Raw genomic sequence first — 17,753 nt, forward strand, 5'->3', positions numbered from 1 at the left:
TCTCCTTTCTCCCTCTCCCTCTACCCCTCCACCTTTATCACTCTATGTCTTTATTCTTCCCTCCCATATATATCTAGAGTCAATATATATCATTATAATATAAAAACTTTAATATTATATTAAATTTAATGTTGTATTAATTAAAAGTTATTAAGTTGAATGATATTAATATGAATATTAATCTTTCAATATTAATATTAGATTTAATGATGTTTTTTACATGGCATGATACAAAAATTTATAATAAAACTACATGAAATGAATATTTTATAATATTACAACTTTATGTGGAAAGATTTATGTATATAGAGATTTTAATATATCCTCGTTTTCCTTTTAAAGATTCATTTTACAAATAACTAATTAAAAGAAGTATTAAAAGATTTTACAACAAGATTTTGGATTCTTTGTGTTGAATTAACTTTTTTACTTTGATTTAAAAAATGGGAGTGGCTTTAGCAAAGTGTAAAGATGTTTAAAATTTTACCTATTTTGGAATTTTAATGTGGTAAAATTTTTGTTGAAGGTAAATTTATGATCCATTCAAATTCAAGGTATATGATAAAAGAACTATTAAACACATGAGATAATTGTATTGTAATTTTTTTTTATCTAAATGCATGAGATAATTGTATTGTAGTTTTTTATTTTATCTATATGGTTATTTTCATTTTTGTTTCCTGCATTATTTTTTTCTATTTTCATTATTATTATGGGAGTTGTCTTTAGTGCAACTTTTTGGACTTTCTAGTACTAGAATTTGACAGAAAAATTTGAGATGAAATCTTGATTTGTGTTATTTAAACTAGTTTTTGGACTTGATTTGTGTTATTCAAAGTGGGTTTTGGACTGTATTTCTAGATTCAGCACCCTGAAAAACCCCTAGGGCACTTCGATTGTGCAGACGTTACCCATGAAGCTTGTGATTTCAATAAATTCCTGATTTTAGAGAAATTAGACTGGAAAACCCCACCAGAAAAGCTTCCAAAAAGATTCACTAAAGACAAGTCCATTATTATGTATTGGAGAAACGAACATAAACAATATTTAGATTTCTAATTTTTTTTTTTTATGTTGGCCGACATTAGCTAAAATTTAACTTTGAGCAGGGACATCGAGGTCATACTGGGCTGTAGAAGGCACCTCTCGACGCAATAAATTTAATTTTTATATTGATAATTACAATTATAACGTATAACTGAAAGATGTGTGTGTGTGCGCGCCCGCTTGTGTGAGCAATAATGTAAACAAGGGAACAAAAAGGAGAAAGATAATAAATATGAAAGTCGAAATGAAATTGAAGAATGATTAACAATAGAAATTAAAGAGAAAGTTAACTAAGTGAAAACGAAGGGGGTAGACAAAAATGAGACAAACCAAAGAGAGTATTATTGGGATAAGTGATGGATAACAAGCTTCCAAGACCGACTTAACATGTAACCATCTCCCCTACTGATTTTGTTAAGGTGTTTTTCGATTTCAAGAGCTTCCTAAATGATTCAAGGTTTATTACATATGTCAAGATCTTAACTTGATCAAAACAGATAGGATGTTGAGTTTTGAATGAGTGCTCGAAAATGGTTGAATTAGAGATGCGATTATGGGTGGTACCAACTATGTGCTCTTTGAGGTGGGCCTAGAAGGAAAGATCAGTTTGATCGATGTAGGATTTACTGCAAAAACAGGGAACCACATAAATGCGAAAAGATTGAAAGGGGTTTGATTTATCCTTGGTTGACCAGAATAAGAAACCCTAGTCAACAAATCACTAACACAAATAAAAGGAAAATAAAGCCCTAACTTTGGGTTAAATACAATTTAAAGTATCAGGTACTTCATACACCCATCCTTTAGAAAAACCTAATTCCAAAGTTATAGTTAAGGTAATGATGAGGCAGCATTGATGCACAAATTTTTGTGTTTTCTCTAGTAGCACATTTCCTCCTACATTTTTGACATAAATGGTTTGGAATGTATCAATAATACTACTAGAGATGACATCCTACATCATAGGTAGATTAGGTCATAATGAGATTCAATAAGAAATTATATTAACCTTGTCAAGTATCTCAATGGCTCATAGAAACCTAGGAAGAGTTCTGCATCGTCTCTAAATGGTATCACATTCTTCTGTAGTCTCACCCATAAGAAGATCATCTCTCCTAACAAATCAATTTACTAACCCTAAGGGAATCAACATGACTTTGATGTTAATCACTTTTCTCTTTTATACATGATCTTATTGCTAACTTAATTTCCTAACTTATGACTAATTTCAAGAATGTCTTCCCAACAACCTTATTGGTCCTTAACAAACATGTCTAATGTGCATTATGTTTTCTAGTTCAACTTTCTTTTATATCTATTAATATTGGGTGAACAACAACAATGAAATTCCAATTCATAACCCAATTTTCTTATCAAGTGTGGGGCATGGATTTTGCATCCTTACACTCAAAGCCCAGAAAAGATCATGATTCCTCCCAACATCTAAAAACAAATTATTGGGATTGATGTTTCTCCCTTATTTATTCTAAGTTTACCTAAATATAAACATATAAATGTCTTTTCCCATTTGATGTTTAAGAAAAGCGAGCCTCTTTATTGTATTCCTAAAACATTATTTAGTTTCATTCACTCCTTAGTTTGTTTTTAGCTAGTACTTATCTTTTAACATTAGTGCTTAATTAGATCCCCTTGGATCAATTAAAAATATATTTTTTGAAATTCTTAATACCTACAAAGTCATTTTAGATTTTCACAGATGTCAAAAAGGATTAATCAATGCAACATATCCAAGTCTTACGAATAAACATTTATATGTCACGAGTGAATAAAAAATTTACTAATTATTTAAAGCTACAACAAAAATTTAATCTATAAATATGAAAATTGATATTAAATTCTACATAATCCTAATAATTCTACATAACCATAATCATAATTCTACATAATCCTTTAGTGGACTTGTATATCCTCTCGTGCTCGTTCGCAACTATTATTGCACCTTTATATTGATTTTTAAATGATATTTACATGTCGTGAAAATTCTTTGTCAAATCTACCTCATTGTTGATAAAAAGCATAATTACATGCCTTGACATTCATGAGTCAACCCTTTCCCTTGAGCTTCACACTAGGAATCCATACGAGGTATTTACATGATATATACATGGAGTCATTTTATATGAGTTGAATCCCATCATTATATTCACTTCATTTGTTCCAAAATATCCAAAGGGTCAAAACTGAGTGATTACATTGCCCCTAGGATTGCATTTTCCTCTTGTTATCATAATTAAAATGGATATGTCTCTCACATGTTCGTGTCTAGATCCAATGTAGCTTCATCAAGACTAAGGTTATTCCTTTGAAACTCTACCTTCCCAATGGCTTGGTTCTAGAGAAATGTTACTTTCTTGTCGAGTATCCACAAGGGATTTTCTTGGAACTTTCCTTTTGGTTCCACCAAATCACAACCCAATCAATCACATGTTTAGGATCACACACATTGTTTTAGACAAAGAAACATAGAAAATTTCATGATCTTTCATGTTTGTAGGAAATTCAAGTATATATGCAGCTAGTCTTGTCCTATATAGGATCTCAAATGGCCCACATTATGCAGTTTCCAACTTGGCACAACTTCATGTTATAAGCCACCTTTAAAGTGTTTATAAACCGTGTATCAATATATTCACTATATTATCACAACTTAATGCATTATTGCATCATTTGTTGTGTAGTGCCTCAAAAGGGGCCATCTTCAATGATACATTATATCGATTCTTAATCCAAACTCCACAAGGTGTAGATAATCCTCCCAATTGGATGGTTCCTCCATCAAATAAATGCAAATCATATCTTCAATAACTTGCTTTACTCTTTCAATTTACATGTGTATTTGCAAATGGTAGGCAATATTGAAATTCAATCATTGCCTAAGCCTTCAGAAACCCCTTTCTCAAAATTAAAAGTAAACTTTCAATCCCTATCAAATACAATTGTGGTGGGCAATACATGCATATAAAAATTGGTCTGATGAAAATTTCTACAATACATTTCCTTATGAGTACACTTCATGGAAATGAAGCTAGAAACCTTTCTCAATTTATCAAACAAAACCATGATTGCATCATGCTACTTCACTATCTTCGGCAGTCCATTATTGTGTGATTATTGTAACCTCCCCTTTCCATTTTGGAAGTTGAAAAGTTTGCGGCAAGTCAATTGTATGTTGATGTTTTCCATTGACATATTGACATTCCATACATCTTGCAATGTATTTAGTGACATCTTTTTTCATTTTGTAACAAAAACATTTCTTCCTTGTGGAAAATAGCAATTTTTTGGTGGCTTGGATGTCCAAGATATGGTCTCTTATGCATCTCCTCCATGACGATCATTCTCAAGTCCACCAAAATTTTGGGAATGTACATTCTAGCTTTATACATAAGAATTCCAACATCAGATAATTGACATCTTTCAAGATTATTTTATGATTTATCTTTTTGCAATCCACCCCACTTGAAAAAGTTGTGCATCAAAAGAAATGGAGTCTATCACTATTCTACCAATTAGATCTCCAAATGTTGATAGCTACATGCACTTTGCAACCTTGTTTTCTCTCCAATTTACATTCTCAATCTCAAAATAAAACTCACAAAGGAATTACATCCATCTTGCATGCTTAGAATTCAAGTTTGGATGGTCAAATATATCATCCAATCCATTATGATTTGTCATTAACACCAACTTCTTACACATTAAAAAGTAGTCTCCACATCTTCAATGTATGTACTACAACACCAAGGTAGATCATGGGTAACATAATTTCTCTCATGATCCTTAAATTTCATTGACTTGTAACACACCTTATGGTTACTTACATGAAAAGTCCACAAAGTCCTTCTCTACATCTCTATATGAACACAACAAAATCTTTGTCTGCATCTGTAGTCCTTACAATTGACACCCTAGTTGGAAGATTTTTCAATTTTTGAAGGCCTTCCTCGCATTTTTGGGACTACTTGGAATTCATTCATTCTTAAACAAAGAGTTATGCCTCCATTGGAACAATGTCGTAACATATCATACACACTTTAATTAGAAAAATTTTGAGGTAAAAAATGGGCCTCAAAACAAAAATATACAACAAAAATCAACTTTATAAGAACCAATAGGATTCAATATGATGATGTCAACCAAGGGGGGATGATTCACCATTTTTAGAGTAAAAAGGTAAAAAGATAAATAAAAAAATGAATAAAAACTATTTTTCCAACTCATATTTTCAACATATCTCCTTATGATTTTACTCTAATTTCAAGTGGGAGCACTCGTTGGATGAAAAATTTAATTTTGCATCCAAGGAGTACCTATGTTGCATACTTTTGATGGACCCTAGTGCATGAAAAATGAGAAATACTTGAAAAAACATGATTGCAATCACATTTTTTCACGCATTTCACATTTTTCATGTAGTAGGGTCCATCGAAAGTATGCAACACGGGTACTCCTTAGATACGAAAATAAATTCCGCATCCAATGATGCTCTTGCTCGAAATTTGAGGTAAATCATAGGGAGATAAGTTAAAAATACAATTTCAAAAAGTAGTTTTTTCTTTTTTCCCTCCAAAACTTGATAAGGTAATCTAATCTTATTTTATAATATTCTTTAGGAGACCCATTTTAGACCTCAAATTTTCTCTAACGCTCATTCTCAATCTTTTTCTCATAATATCCGCAAGTGCTAGAACTTGATTTAATACCACTCTATCACATACCCAAAACCCTCTACAATCTTAGCGAGAGTGTGACACTTTTCTTGACATCATTTTCCATTAGCTTGGACCCTTGAGGATACCCCACTCATTTTTTCCCTTCAAATATCACCTTAATCCCTCCCATGAAGGTTAGAACCATTAGGTATCTTTAAAAGAATGCCCATTGAAAGGACCTCATAGACAATCAAGTCCCTTTGAAGAAACATCTTTCAAAATTCTCCATTGGCCATCAAGCCTCTTCAAAGGATCAAACCTATTTTAAAAGATTTGTCCAATGAAAAATCCATTGGGCCTCTTCAAAATACTATGCATCATTTCAAATGTTTTACTAATGTAAAATTCATTGATCCCCTTTGAGAGAAAAATCCTAACCTTATAAATCACAACTATCATGCCCCTCTAAAGGATCATATTTGAAAAGGAATCAATATACCATCAAGAATTTTTTAAAGAATGAATCTCATTTTAAAGATTCACTTGATGGAATATCCATTGGGCCTCTTTGAAAGTTCAAATCCCCTTTTGAAATAAAAATCCTAACCCTATAAATCACAACTATCATGCTCCTATAAAGGATAAACTTTGAAAAGGAATCAATATACCATCAAGCCTTTTTCAAAGAATGAATCTCTTTTGAAAGATTCACTTGATGGAACATCCATTGGGCCTCTTTGAAATTTCAAATCCCCTTTTAAAACTTTTACCAACAGATCCTTTTGAAGGATCAAATCTGGCCCTAAAAATTGCAGCCATCAAGCTCTTTGAATATCATATTTCACAAGGCATTGATAGACCATTGGGATGCTTCAAAATAGTACCTTTTAAAGGCCTCCAAAGAGCATTGATCATCTTTGAAATATCAAACATATTTCGAAAGATTTGCTTGAGGGGAAACAAATTGGGCCTCTTTAAAAGTACATATTTTGAAAGGCCCCATTAGATCATTGGACCTATTCAAAACTTACAACTTTGGAAAGGACTTAATAGGCCATTGGGCTCTTTGAAATATAAATTCCATTCAAAAGGTAGAAATGAGATCATAAGGCCTCTTCCAAAGAAGACCCCAATTGGCACACTTTGAATATTCTCTGCAAAGTAAAATTTCGTCAACCTATTCAAAATCATTTTGAACAAAGTTAGAACAAACAATTAAAAGGATATACGTTTTGATACATGTGGATCATTGACCTACTTGGGAGGAATTTGTTTCAAAACAAGTAACAAAATTTAAATCAATTTCCATTTGAAGCTATCACCTCAAACATGGAAATGGTCCTAAACATTATATAATAAACATGCCTAGAAGCTTCAAACATCCTTTCAAATCTCTTAAATATTTCAAATATACCTACCCAATCATGCTGTTTGGCCTGCAACCATTCCATCATTCATACTTAATTTGATATATCCAATCTTCAACAACTAAACTTCAAAGCATAATAGAATTTCAAACTCAAATAACTTTAAGGCATTTTAAAATTTATCAAGTAACCATTAGTAAATTTAGTAGCCCAAACTTGCAATAATAAGAAGAGAACATCATGCAACGACGATTTATATTCCAGTTCATCCATAATCAAACACAATATTAATTTTACAATTATAAGTAGGAATTTGTAAACATAGATGGGACATTGATCCATAAACAAGCTAGTCCAAGGAAACTAGCTATTATTGAGTAATTTTTCACCCAACTAGATGCAATTCTCTAAGGATATCACCCCCAATATCAATTATAATGCCATTAGGGTGACATATGTTAAATTGTAGCAAGAAAAGGCTTCATTGATTTGTGCCTTAGTCAAATGGAGAAGTTCAAATTTACACATCAGCAGGATAACCTCAGTTGAAATTAGTGGAGTGACATGGCCAAGTCACTTAGTTAAATCATTCAATTCGGTTTTGTGGGCAAGAAGTAGAGTTTTGCATGAGCTGATTGCTAAGATATAACAATCTAGTGGAGTTATAGTGAGTGAAACTCAGTTATCTGAGCTCTAGTCATGAATAGAGTCAGTAGGAGTTCAGTTGAATAGTTGTAACTATTGTTAACTCACTGATCTCTCAGTTAACTAGTCAATTTACTAAATATAGTTCTAGTCATGCATGGAATTCAAATTGCCTAGTTGAGTGGAGGAAAAAGGCATCAATGTAATCATTATTGTATACTAGTGAGTGTACAGTGTTTTCATGTAGCAGGTGAGCCATTTCACAAAGAAATAAGAGCTTCCCTATTCTTTCAGAGCAAGAATTGCGCAATGAAATAGGAGGAAGAAGGAGGCATATTTTGGCTAAGTATTGGCTAGAGAAGACTCAATAGGAGGAGATCAATATTGTAGTGCAAATTGAGCTTCAAGGATTGAAGTTTTCATTGTAATAGATCATTTTTCTCATTTGATATAATACAAATAGAGGAGGGGATTTTCCAAGTTCAGTTCCCCAGTAAAAACTGTGTTCATTTTGATTGAATGATTTCATGTGTTTCTATTGTATGTTTTCCCTTTCGTAGATTGAGTAGAAGAAATTTGTGTCTATTGTTTTCAGTCTGAATTCATTAGTAACTACAAATTTTGAGTTATTTATAAATTGTATCAAAGCTATTTAAAAATACATAGAAACTAGTTTCCTGATCATCTCTAAAAGAAAAATTGAATAGCAAATTTGTGGTACAAGAATTTGAGTGCAAGAATTTCTTCGTTGCAGTAACAATGTGTTTCAATGGATTGAGGATTGAGTATACATTGGAGGGCACTTTGAATTTATGTACTTGGAATGATAGAATGGAAGTTGCGTCGGATGACGATGGAGTATTGGAGTACACACAAACTGATATTCCAAAACCAACAACATCAAATACATAACAACTGGCTCAGTGGAAGAAAGATACTGCAAAATCGAGGAAGATTATTCTGGGGGGGGTCAGAGATCATGTGGTTTCAAATTTTCATGACAAGGAGACACCATTTGCAATGCGGAAAAATCTCACATATATATTCTAAAGCAGAAGTGATGCTAGCAAATTTGCATTGAGAGACAAACTCAAGAACATTCAAATGGGTAAAAATGAAATTTTTGTTCAATACCTATCGAGATTCACTCAGGTGAGAGATTAACTAGGAGAAGTTGGAGAAAATGTGCCATTATCTGAACTTGTGATCTTAATTAGCACTTCTTGGCCTTCTGAAATCCTGACACAATTATCAAGATTTAATTAATGGAAGAGACAAGATCCCGGATTGGGAGAGACTTTGGTCTAATTTGGTGTAGGAGGAGATTAGAAGAAATGTTGGAGATGGTGTCACATCCAAAACTGATGAGGAAGAAAACTTTGATTTGGCAGGAAAAGGAAAGAAAGTAAAATGAAAGAAGGCCCAAGGCAAGGCAGAATCTAGCTAGCACCATGGCAAGAAGAAAGATCTCAATAAAATTAAACTTTTTCACTGCCATGAGTATGCACACTATGCAACCAAGTGTCTACACAAGAAATTCAGTAAGAAGTCCATAGGAGCAGCAGGAGGTGATTATCTCACATCACGATTTGAGTTGGATTTCACCCTCATTACATGCATGGTAAGTATTGTATGAGGCAATGTATGGTACTTAGATTTTGGAGATTCATTTTATATGACAAGAAATAAGGAGTTCTTCAGTAGCCTAGAGGAGAAGGACCTATAATTACACATAGAAGTTTCATATGATGGGAGGTATACTACTAAAGGGATTGGAACTGTCACCTTTAAGAGGGAGTCAGACTCTCATATTCACCAAAAGAATGTAATGTATGTGTCTGGTCTGAAGAAAAAAATAGTTTCTTAAGTTGTACTTGAATACGGTGGATATGATGTGGTGTTCAATAAGGGGAAATATTATCTAAAGCATGTTGCTACTAGACAAGTAAAACAAATTGGTGTTCGGGTTAAAAATATCTACAAGCTAGAGGTGGATGCATGTATTGCATTGAGCAACAAGGAAGAACATATTCAGGGCTGAGATGATGGAGAGCTTTGGCATAGGTGCATGGGACACCTACACCATGGAGCTTTGAAAATGATGCAGTAGGTCAAGCCTGGTCTTCTAAAATGCACCCTTGATCAACATGATGTTTGCAAGGGATGCACTCTTGGAAAATATGTTAAATCCTCCTTCCAGGGCTAAGATAGCAAAGTTGGAGCCATCTTGGAGTGAGTTCACTCAGATGTGTGTGGACCATTTTCTACAGTCTCAGTTGTAAATCACAGATATTATGTGATCTTTGTAGATGATTTTTACTGCAAATGTTGGATCTATTTTATGAAGAATAAATATGAGGTTTATTCAAAGTTTTTTGAATTCAAAGCCTTAGTTGAAAATGAGATTGGGCATAAAATTAAATTCCTGAGAAGTGAGAATGGAGGAGAGTATGTGTCTAATGCCTTCAAGTAATTATGTGCCAAGGAGGGTATCAGAAGGGAATTGATTTCACCTCACAACCTACAACAGAATGGGGTTGCATAGAGGAAAAATAGAAGTATTGTGGGAGTTAGAGAAATGTTGCATGACCAAGGCTTTCCACTACCCTTGTGGGAAGAAGCTTGCAATAAAGTTGTTTACTTTCAAAACATGAGCCCTCACAAAATTCTTGGAATGATTACACCTAAAGAGGCTTTCTATGGGAGGAATCCATATGTCTCCGAATTTCACGTTTTTGGATCCATAGTATATTGCTATGTCTCCAAAGATAGAAAGAAAAAATTGGAGCCCACAACAAAGAGGGGGATCTTTGTAGGATACACATAGACACCCCATATTTACTGGGTGTACATGCCTTCACTCAGGATGACTGTGTTGAGGAGGGATGTGAGATTTGATGAGGACAATGCCATGAGGAGTTGTCTAGAGTGAGATTTGAGCATACCACCAGATGAGGAGCCTCTAGCTCCAAAGGAGGAGCCTTAGTCACATCCACAAAGTCATATCTTGCTTAAAGGCAAGAGGACATTCTAGGAGGATGATGTGGAGCAGCCACATGTGGAGGAGTAGAAAGCATACTAAGTGGAGGTTGTTGGGTGTGTGTTATATTATTTCCATGGTATTGTATAGATCCGATCAAGGGAACTATGGTTATGATCTAATCCAGGGTTAATGGATTGGGTTTTATGGATGCTTCAGCATGTATATATATGTATTGTAACATTGAAAGGAATACAATGAAAAATCAATCTGGTAGTCTCGGTTTTGGGATCCAGGGGGGAATGTCTGTGTATATATGTTTTATGTTTTATGCTCTTTCCATTGTTTATTTTCTGTTTTTTTAGAATTTGTATGCATGTAATTTATGTATGGGGTTAAAACCTTCATAGGCACCCAATCACACAGAGCCTTCCATAGAAGGGAGGAAGAGGACCAGAATGGTTGATATGTTGGTGTAGGAAGCTCGGGAGCATGTTTAAGCTCTTAGTTCCTCACACAAATAGGGGATATCACCAGGAAAATATACTAGATATATGGTACTCATGTTAGAGTTGATTTATTATGAGCCATCTTCTTTTGAAGAGGTTGTTTCTAAGCAGGAGTGGGTAGATCCCATGGTGGATGAGTATGACTCTGTCATGAATAATGATGCTTCGGAGGTTGTGCCTTGACCTGAGGGAAAATATGTTATTGGCTCTAGGTGGGTTTATAAGGTGAAACATGCAGATGATGCGAGTGTTGAGAAATACAAGGCCATATTTATGGCCAAAGGCTTCTTGCAGGTGGAGGGGATCGATTATGAGGACACATTTTCCCTTGTGGCAAGATACTCATCTATTAGGATCATACTTGCATTGGAAGCACAGTTTAGGTGGAGGATCCACCAAATGGATGTTAAGACTACCTTCCTCAATGGAGTGGTTGAGGAAGAGATATTAATTGAGCAACCTGAGGTATTTGAGACATTTGACAGGGAGACGCATGTGTGTAGACTTAGGACAACACTCTATGGTCTCAATCAGGAATCTCGTGATTGATAAACTTGTATAGATTCTTATCTCAGTGGATTGGGGTTCACTAAGAGTGGAGCAAATGCCAATCTCTACTACAATATGATAGATGGTTGTATGCTTATTTTAGTCCTTTATAGTCATTTATGTAGATGATTTGATATTGACAGGAGATGGCAGATTGATCCAATCTTGCAAGGAGGACTTTGAAAGAGAGTTTGAGATGAAGGATATGGGTTTGATGCACTACTTCCTTGGTTTAGAGGTGTGGTAGGGAGATGGAGAGTTATTTGTTAGTAAGGGGAAGTACACCTCTAACATCCTTTCAAGATTCCATATGTAGGATTGCAAGCCCATGGACACTCCTCGAGCTACTAACTGGAGGAAAGAGGATGCTTCTACAGGAGAGGTAATAGATGGCATTATCTACAGACAGTTGGTGGGCTATGTTGCTCCCCAGAGATAGTTCCTAATTGTAAGGGAACTAGTTCCTGAGACATCTTAAGATTGATGAAAAATTGTTAAAATTAGTGGTTGGAGGAACAAGACATGCGGGCTTGCAACAAAGCTTCTAGTTCTGAAACCGTGGATTTCAAAACATAATGGCCATAAAACTCTTAGGGTTGCAGGGTCTTTGGATTGAAGGAGAGGTTTGAAGAGAAATAAAGAGGGCGAAGTTTATATCCAAGCAATTACAAATCTAAATATAACTTCTTCAGAAAGAATAATGAAAGACTGAGAAGTTGTGGATGAATTCCCCGGATGTGGAGCGCTTCATTAAGGGTTTCATATTTAGATAACATGAGTACCTACAAGTAAATTCATGAAAAAATAAATTAAAATAACTAGCGGCATCTTACACTATCCAAGAGAGGTAAAAAAACATAAATGAATGTTGAACACAAGAGGAAAAACAATGCATGTAATCAACCCCAAAGTTGGAATCAAAATTTCTTCAAGTTGGTTGATTTTAGAGAGATTTCATTATTACAAGTAAGACATGAAACCCAGACTCTGAACCCTTACAAAATATTTCTACCGGAATTTTCTTCCCAACCCCTAATCCTAATTATCTAACTTTCATAATCAGTTTCAAAAATTGATTATGGGAATAGTTATAGAAAATTGTCTCTCTTTAAAAATAAAAAATAAAAAAATAATTAAAACAAAACTATATATATATTAAATACAATTCCATTTTAAAAGTAAAACCACCACCCTTTAAAATTTTACATTACAAACATTAAGAATATTGTGCGGACTCCGTAGTTGTCCTATTGGTGTACGTTGACAAAACTATATGTGTGGCCATTGAAAACTATAAAAAGCCTTCAGGAGCACCTCTGGGCAGTTTCTAGAGATGAGGATAGTGGTGTCAAAACAAATCCTGGCAATCGATCGCTTTGTTGGGCAGTTTAAGAAAACCGCTCCTCGGGGCCTCTCTTATTCTTATGCTTCATGTACATTGACCCCACGGGATCACATTGGCCCTGGGAAAAATGCTATGAACCGTCGATTTCCTTTACATTCGTGAGGTATCTAGAAGCTTACTATTATTGTGATGTTCGACTATATAACAACGTCTTTATTCAACTATACAATGTATTCATATGAACTCTATAATAATGGACTGTCTTTGAACATATCCTCAATGCTATTTTCTAGAGAACATTTCGATCAATAGAACAGACATTGGATCAACATTGGGAACAAATGCAATTACTTCCTTGTATTTTGTTACAACAGGGCCATCACTTTTCAAAACTGGCCATTTCTCTGTTGCGATTACTGTATTGGGCCGAGTGGCAGAATGATGGTCGGTATCTCTCAGAGATGGATCAAAATCAACTGCGCAATATGCAAGATCATCAAGTTTTATGCCTTCCATAAATCATATCAAAAACTGATGGGTATAATCCAGAGGTCATATAGATGAGCAACGATTCTCTTTCCTTCTGCAGAGAAAGAGTCTCCAAGACGAGTATCTAGTGAAGAGCAAGCAAGCAGGGAAAAATAGGTTGAGATACCTCCTTGGATATTAATATTAGGCATATAAAAATATTTTGTTTTCCCCATCAAAATAATCTAGAAAATGAGTAAATATCATCCAAACAAGGTGACAAAGAATATGTTCATAAGGATATATCAGACTAGAGAATTGCACCTTCAAAAGTGAAACTTGCAGCCCTAATGCAGCTATGACATCCATAATATTTGAGGCTAATTATAACATCTCACACGAAGTCAAAATCTATGGATGCTCAAGGAGAAATTCCATTACTCTATGAAACTCCTTTAGATTCTTCGGTGACAATTCCCTGCATGGAATAGATATAATTTTTTCCCCTACTAAAGAGGCCTCTAGAAAGGGTGAAACATTGAAGGGCACCAGTGGTACAGATGTTGATAAAATGGATGTTTCCAACCCTACCACCCTTGAGCCAGGTGACGAAGTATACTTATGGAAAGAAAAATTGTCAATGACCATAGCGAGGAGAAGAATGTAGCTCTTCTTAGAATGAGTTCTCTCACTCTCGCACACTATTAACATATGCCCTACATATGCATAGAGTAAGCATGGATAATCCTTCTCCATTTTCCTCAAACGTTCACAGGTGATCGCTCTGGCTTGTCGATCCACCCCATGATTTGGCCTGAGTGATCACCCCCATCAACAGTTCAACCAATGCTTCCAGATGGTGTAACACTCTCTGAAGACTTTTGGCGACAATCATTACCGAAGTGGCTGCCACTATAATTTGTTCTTTCAAAGCACATGTTATTACAACTCCATCTGCAGGTGCCTAGACAACAACCTTCAATTCATTTAAATTTTCATTAGATTTGAAAGAAACCTCGCAAATATGGTGAAGGGAGGGGGTGTATTTTCTGTATGTGGCCCCAAACGACATTTCGTTCTTTTTTCTTTTCTTAATGCTAACATGAATATGTCGCATATTGACCAAGTGAAAACATTTTTACGTGTTTATTTTTCCCATGGCTGAGAGCATATATTGACATGTCGCGCCAATGCTTAGTAGCGCCCTTCTACACTTCAAACCTTCTGTGTGCGTTGTCCTTGGTGATTACTGTTGTATTGGTAAACTTTGACTTTGACTATCAATTGATGAAATCGATGTTGGAATATTGGGTCACCGTTTTTGTATTGGTAAACTATGAATTTGACTATCAATTGATGAAATCAAAGCTCTTGGCTCATCATTTTTTCTTTTCAATACAAGAACTCTTTATACCGAGAACATGATAATGCTTATAAAAACACAAATGTTCTCATAAACAATTCTTTTTTCAAAAAAAAAATTATAAGCATTAACTTCAAAAGGAGAAAGAAAAATTATGTAAACCTACTCTATAATCTCATCATTAATTGAGAAAGAAAAATTATGTAAACCTACTCTATAATCTCACCATTAATTTTAATTGTTGGCTCTAGTTCTCTCCCAAAATTTGGTTGCGCAAAAATTGAGCTACAACATTATTGGCTCCAATTAGGGATAACGGTTTACCTACAAAGCACTAATAAATGTAGACCAATGGCCTTGGTTTGGTATTGAGTCAAACCTCAAGACTGAAAACTGAAATCTCTCAAAATTGGCTTCAACTAGCACTGCCTCCCTTATTCATCGTCTGAAAAAATTGAATTGTATAGGTCCTATCTATAAACATGGTTGAATTCCTTCAAGTGAATTCAATCTTCTAATGGTACCATCGCAACATTTGGGTGCTGGAACTTATGCCAGTATGCTCTTGAAAACTAAAAATAAAAATAGGCATGCAGCACATGAAATCTTCAAATAAAATATTTTACACATACCCCAAAATTGATGTTTGTTGTTGACTGATGCAGCAGAAACGCAATGGTTTAAATAAAACCCAAATGGATCTTTAAACCCACAATCACCCCTCCTCACTATCGGGACCAAATCCATTTAAAACAATGATTTCCCCTTTTCTCGGGACCGAAACAACCCTTCAAATGTTAATTGGCGCTTTAATCGTTTTCAACACCCAAACCTTTGAAAAAGGCTTAAAGAATTCTTTTCCACCTTTATAAGCACATATATGAATTATCACCATAGATCTGGATCTAACCGATCAGACAGTCAGGATCCAATCGCACTATCGGTGGTCGGCAGGCACAAAGCTCCTTTATTGGCGCGTTCCCTTGGCCCGATGCGATATCGCTATCGCTATCGGCACTTTACAATGGTTGCTTTAAGATATATATATGCGCTCTAATATGCCGATGCGATACCAATTGGCGATTGCGACCGCCTCCACTTAAGCACTACAATAACGCCCGCCGAACCCGATAACGCTCAACATTCAATTATATAAACTTTCAAATCCGCCCTTTCGAATCCGCTAAGTATTTTAGCGTGACTTCCTTTGTAATGCCTTTCGTGATGCGATATGGGAAATACACATAGGCCCAATGTAATGGGGTTCCATGGACCCGATATCAATAACACTTCTGCTTATAACAGTTGAAGTTCGGATCTCTGTTTAAACTGTGTTTTAGCCCGATAATTAGTGTATTTGGGTAATTGGCCTGCGGAAACCATAATGAAGCAATGCCCTCGCTCAACAATCCTCTAACATCAGGTCTCCATTAAAAGGCATGAAACACATAGGGATAGCATCACTAACATCCGAAACATAAAAAACCACGCATTTGAAAGCCTCCACGAGCTGTTTATAACATTATGCCCGCAACACTATTTTATTACAAACAAAACAATACAGAGTCTTGGCCTGAGGCCAGATTACACAGGGAAAAGACCTTTGTCTCACAAATGCATTCCCAAACTCACTCTATGCCGTCGCTCCACTCAGCAATCCTCTCTAATCCCTCGCTCCTTACATTTTTCTTCTTTTATCCTCAAATAATTCCTCTAACAATATCTAACAGCAATCTTCTATTCTCAAGAGATCTAACAGCAAATCCTCTATTTCTTAGCTCTCCCTCACATCTATGCAAACAACTCTATCTCTATGTCTAAAATAAGATAGTCTCTAACTTATTACAATAATGAATTATAACAAATTATTTGAGAGATCCAACCCTCTCAGTAAAAACTAGTTTTGACCCAACAGTCAATGAATTTCAACATGTTTAACCACAACATGTGAACAAGTTTTCACATGGCTGGCTAATCCCGATGCTCCTGCATCAAACTCCCAGGGAAGGAAAGACTTGTTCTTCAAGCTGTTGGGACTTACTCCATATTTCTGTAGTTCAGCTGTTGTCAACCAACTGGAATCTTCCACTGGCTGCTCCTTCCACTTGACTAGATACTGGAAATATGTTTGCCCTCTAGTTTTCTTGGATATTCTTTGATCCAAGATATCTTCAACTTCTTTCTTGACTGCTTTTGGTACTTGTTCCTCCCAGTTCACGGTTTGAACTTCATCGCATGTCTCTTCTTTCTGCAACTCTTTTTCTACCTCTCTGAATGGATAGAAGTCTACAACATTAAAAATGGGGGATATGCCAATCCCTTCTGGTAACTCAATCTCATATGCATTGGCTGAAATTTTCCTTTTAATTTTACAAGGTCCTATCTTCTTCATTTTCAGCTTGTTATAAGTTTTAGTAGGAAATCTCTCTTTCCTTAAATATTCCATGACTAAACCTCCTACTTGGAACTCCTTTTCTCTTCTTTTTAGATCTTCTCTCTGCTTGTATTTGTTGTTGTTCTCCTGCAATTTACCTTTGAATTCTTCCTATAATCTCTGCATCTGTTCAGCAAAATCTTCAGCACTTGCACTCCTGGATTCCTGTTTTCCCAAATCTCTAACCTCATACACTCCTCTCATATGCATTCCAAAGACAATCTGAAATGGACTCATTCCAGTGCTTTCGTTTGGTGTATCATTGTAAGCGAACTCAGCTTGAGCTAATGCCAAATCCCACTGTTTGGGATTTTGATATACTAAACTCCTTAGTATATTCCCCAAGCTCCTATTCACTACTTTAGTTTGTCCA

This window comes from Pinus tabuliformis, chromosome 6 (assembly GCF_031772625.1).
Source record: "Pinus tabuliformis cultivar Carrire ecotype Pingquan chromosome 6, CPIR1, whole genome shotgun sequence".
Taxonomy (NCBI): Eukaryota; Viridiplantae; Streptophyta; class Pinopsida; order Pinales; family Pinaceae; genus Pinus; species Pinus tabuliformis.